Raw genomic sequence first — 5,502 nt, forward strand, 5'->3', positions numbered from 1 at the left:
TGACTTTAAATGTATGACAGTAATGAAACCTAACCTATACTATTTTATGAAAATGTTTCATTATGACTGTTAGCGGATGAAGATAAAATATTTGATAAAAGTAGTAACAGTTGCAGATTTGAATTTTTTTTTTGTTTTTTTGTTTTTGACCATGGTGATATAAATTTAAAACATCGATTCTAATACAGTTTGAACCCAGCACGTAAATGGATGTAATAGTGTTTCATGATTTAGATAAAAAGACAGTCAATGGAACTAACGTTGATACATTGGAGGATTTGGACTGGTATTGTACTATATATACTCCTCAAGGAGGATTGATGGTTTTGGCCCCGGTCTGATTCGAACTCAGACACCAAAGGGCTAAAACAAATAGTGCAAATCACCTTTCTCTTCGAAATAGCTGTAAAAGTGGCTTCAATTTTTTGCACTAGGGCAGCAAGTTCGAAATGATAAAAAGACAAAATCGACCTCGGCAGGATTTGAACTCAGAACGTAAAATCGGACTAAATGCAATGTTGCATTTTGTCCGGCGTGATAACGATTCTGTCACTTCGCCACCTTAGAAATGTCTCTGATATTGCAATATACGATAACACTGTCACGATAATGATTTTTAACAGAGATACTAGTCCAGATATTTTATTGTTAGCTGGGTTCCATTTAATAATTATTTTGCTGATTCTTCTTCTATCGACGTTGGATAAAATTTCAGTCAGGTGGGAAGGCAGTTCCCACGAAAATTAGTAGTCTTTTGGAACTGGAAAGAAGAAGAGTAAGACCACATTGTCCGCAAACCAGGTACTTGCTACGAATGCTCGCAACAGACTAAACACTAGTTAAGACAGTCTAGGTGTGAATTAGAATATACACTACAACACCGTATAGCAAAGCAAATCACACCACAATTAGCATACAATACATACCACATACCATACCAAGACATACCACATTCAACTCGATACACTAAACAATATGTAAAGTAATTTAATGGACCTCCGTCTATTCAGATGAGTAGGGGACTTCAACATGTTAGCTAAACTGAATTAGTGTATGGATGGCTGGGTATTCCACAGTCATAGTTTTAACATAATTATCAAGTAGCATGAAAGTGATACAATGCGTGACAAAGCTCTAGGTCTTAATTATATGTACAAAGCATTCGAGGGCTTTCTATTCAGTTTTCTTCTATGTAATATTACTTACAAGGCGCAGGGCGGCGAGCTGGCAGAATAGTTAACATGCCGGACAAAATGCTTCGCGACATTTTGCCTGTCTTCACGTTCTGAGTTCAAATCCCGCGAGCTTGACTTTGTCTTTCATACTTGTCGGGGTCAATAAAACAAGTACTAATTACATAAGCCTCTTCCCCAAAAGTATGGCCTTGTACCAAAATTTACGACTAATATTACTCACAATGCTTGGGCTGATCCGAGGTAATTGTAGCAAACATCCCTCCACCCACGACAATTTTTACGACCTTGTCATTGCGAAGCGACATTCTTAAATTTTCGGTAATGTAGCGTATACACTATGCGTAATATAAACCTTCAGCCTTTTGACCCTCTGTGTAGCCATTTGAGCTGCTATAGCCAAATATCCCAGAGCTACTTAAAAAGGACAGGACATTTTGTGATACACTATGAATTAATAATTCGTGGATGGCCTCTTCTGGAACGCTTTCATCATAGGTTTCCTTAAACATTGTTCACACGCAGCTAAACAACAACCAGTTTCAACTATTCACCAAAACTACTCTTTGACAAAACACGCTGTATCAACTGCGCAACGTATCATACAATAGACCTGCTTAGCAAGGGTTGACCCGAGGCAAAACAAGAACAAACCCGGCAAGAATGAATGGCAAAGTCAATAGAAGCTGGATTTGAATAAAGAGCGAAGCGAAATGTAACCAAATACCGGAAGGTATTTTCGCTGTCGTTTTCCCGATACTTCCTTCCATCGCCTCCCATGGTATGAACGGTATTTTTTTTTTCATTTGCCACTTGGACAACACAAATGCAACAACATATTCATATAAACTGGAGAAGACAAACACTTTGGGGGTGTATATATTCGGATAAAAATTATAAAATGGACAACGTAAATAAACAGTTTAATATTTATACACCTATACACATATGCACGCAAACATGCTTACACATATATGCTTTCATGCATACATATGCCTAATATGTACACTAACACATATGTGTCTGTGTATGTATATGTACATAGACTTACATATACTTATAGGCGTAGGAGTGACTGTGTGGTAAGTAGCTTGCTTACCAACCACATGGTTCCGTGTTCAGTCCCACTGCGTGGCACCTTGGGCAAGTGTCTTCTACTATAGCCTCGGGACGACCAAAGCCTTGTGACTGGATTTGGTAGACGGAAATTGAAAGAAGCCTGTCTTATATATGTATATATATGTATGTGTGTGTATATGTTTGAGTGTCTGTGTTTGTCCCCCCCCCCCCCAACATCGCTTGACAACCGATGCTGGTGTGTTTACGTCCCCGTAACTTAGCGGTTCGGCAAAAGAGACCAATAGAATAAGTACTAGGCTTACAAAGAATAAGTCCTGGGATCGATTTGCTCGACTAAAGGTGGTGCTCCAGCATGGTCGCAGTCAAATGATTGAAACAACTAAAAGAGTAAAAAAAGAGTATACATCCAACCTTCATCCATCCACGGAATCATACCTACATCCACATATAAAGGGAGAGGCACAATTCCCTTTAACAAATAGATAACTAGACGCGCGGGCGCACACATGTCTATGTGTAAGAATATGGTTAATTTCAAGGTTGTTGATCGATTCTGGTGAGTTGTATTCTCCAGTTTTGTCCTTATTTTACGAGTGTTCAGGTTTACACACCGGTAACATGCACAAGCTAAATGCTCACGTAACCTTATTTTCTTCCACCTGTCACAATCTGGATTCTCTGCTGCTTTCCGTGTTTTGAGGGCTGAATGTGAGTGTGTCAATGTGTGTGTGTGCGTGCGTGTGTGTGTGTGTTTGTGTTTGTGTGTATGTGCATGTGTGTGTGTGTGTGTGTGTGATCGTGAATATATAGACACTTAAAAGAATTATGCAACTCATGATAGCTATTCCCAAGTCCCCCTCGATTGCACGTGACGGCCGTAGTACACATACATGTGCCTGTGTTTTTGAATGTGTGTTTGTGTGTATGCTTATGTATGTTTGTATATATTACACAAGGTGAACAGATCAGGTGTTGAGTTTGGAGTGCGACTAATGTGCAAAATTAAAAAAATATTAGTAATGTGCTATATTTTTTTCCTTTAATAAATTTAAGGAAATAATATGTAAGTTATGTTGCTGGAAGCAAAGACATCGGCAACAACAGCGAAAAAGGAATCCAAGATATAAATGGTTAGTGCTCTTGCAATAAAAATACAAATCACTGTGACGTCGAAAAGAGTGGATCCAAAGTGTTTCTGGTATGCAAGATATATGCCTCCTTCAGGACACCCCACACAAGAATTCGGGAGGAAATGTCTGTTATTGGTTTGTGTGTGTGCACACTTATCTATGTGTAAGAATATATGATTTCTTCAGCACACTCCACATAGGAAGCAATGGAGATGCAGCACGGAATCTTTAACAAAGTACCTTCTGCAGAATTACACCAGCTGAAGGGAGGCCCTAGTCTTGAACCAAGAATTATTAATTATAAAAAGAATGATAAATATATATTTGTATATGCACACATATACATACACTCTTTCTCGTACATAGGTGCACACAATCATTTATCCAGAAACACATTTCTATGCGTATTCAGACGCAGGTGCGCGCGCACACACAGTCATTTATGTGCGTGTGTGTGTATGTGTGTATGCGTGTGCAAATGACAGAATGAGTGTGACAACTATGTAGAAATAGTAAAATATCAATGTAGTGTGTTTGTGAAAAGTTTTGCCGTTTACTATGTGTGCGTCCGTGTTTGATGATATGTATGAATTTATGCATTTATTTATGTATTTATGTACGTATTTATGAGTTTATATCTGTGTATGTATGTGTATTTGTGTGTGTCAGTCAACTGATAGGTTAAAATTAACATCGCCATCTTGACAATAGAATACATGTTTACGATTGCAATCGTAATACTAGAAGTGGAATTAGCCAACCAGCTGGTATATACTGTCTTCTTTTCTAAAAAAGACACAGTTCACTGCTTTACCCGCAAGACCATTGACACGGAGTAAAACGGTTCAAGAACCGAGATATTAATATGATATTTGTAGAGCAGATCAGTAATACAACGATATTTTAACCTCTAACGGTCTAGGGAATCTCAGCAACATTAGATGCAGCATCAACTCGAAAAATTCATTCAGTAACTTACAGAGACATGAAATAACATGCGAGCTTGTACAAGTATATCCGAACACATGCATAATGATGTTTTCTGACAAAAGTCTTTTGATCTGTTCATAGGCTCTACTGCATTGACATGTGATATGAATTTATGTCGTATGTCTGACAGGAAATGAAATAGAAATGTATGATGGAACAGCGTGTGTACGTTTTATAACTTTCCAAGGGGCATTGAAGATATAGTCTGTAGGAGAAGCTTGACGAGGAAGTATTTTTAATAGTTTATGGAGATTTAGTTTATGGGAGTTTAGAATTTATAAGTTATTAATGCCGTAACACGGCGAACAGTTTGAAAGGTTACTGATTGCAAACTGGCTCCAACGTTGTGTTTTATCCCTGAAGAAAGCATTTCACTTTTATCTAGGAATAAGGCATTTAATTTGAGTCATCCACTTTAAATAAAACAATGCAAGTTTGATCACGATCCTAATAAAAAGCGTTGATTTTGAACACGGTGCAAACTTTAGTATCATATCAAAAATAACGCCAAGTAATTATAATAAACCTTTTAAATGGTGGACTTTTACTTATCTGTATTAATATTTATAAGCGCAACTTAGCATATTTTTGAATTTTTATCATATATCTATTCGTTAACAGTATAATTTTCATTAACTTTGCAAAATATATTATCTTTACACTTTATACCGTAGTAATATTATAATTCTTGCACACCAAACTTCGCAACTATTGTGTGTGAATTTCTTACGTCATTCTCTTAATTTTTAAAGTGAATATTTTCATTAGACATGATACTCAAAAGTCTCTTCTTTGGATTTAATTTGTGAATCAGTATTTGGGTCACCGATAGCTGTTTCATCATAAATCACTTTGATCTCTTTGTAATTTCAATTTCTTTTATAGCATTACTAGTGACTCGCATCATCAAAACTGATGGGCATTTCTATCAGATTGCTTCAATTAATTTTCATTATCATTATAAAATTTCGACTTCATTTCCAATTTTTCCCCTGGGATCGTCTTTATGTCGCCTGCACTTTCTTTCCTCCACTATAGAAAAATGATCGAGTTAAAGAGAAAATATCAAATGCAATTATATATATATATATATATATATATATATATAT

The sequence above is a fragment of the Octopus bimaculoides genome, chromosome 7 (genome assembly GCF_001194135.2).
Source record: "Octopus bimaculoides isolate UCB-OBI-ISO-001 chromosome 7, ASM119413v2, whole genome shotgun sequence".
Lineage (NCBI taxonomy): Eukaryota > Metazoa > Mollusca > Cephalopoda > Octopoda > Octopodidae > Octopus > Octopus bimaculoides.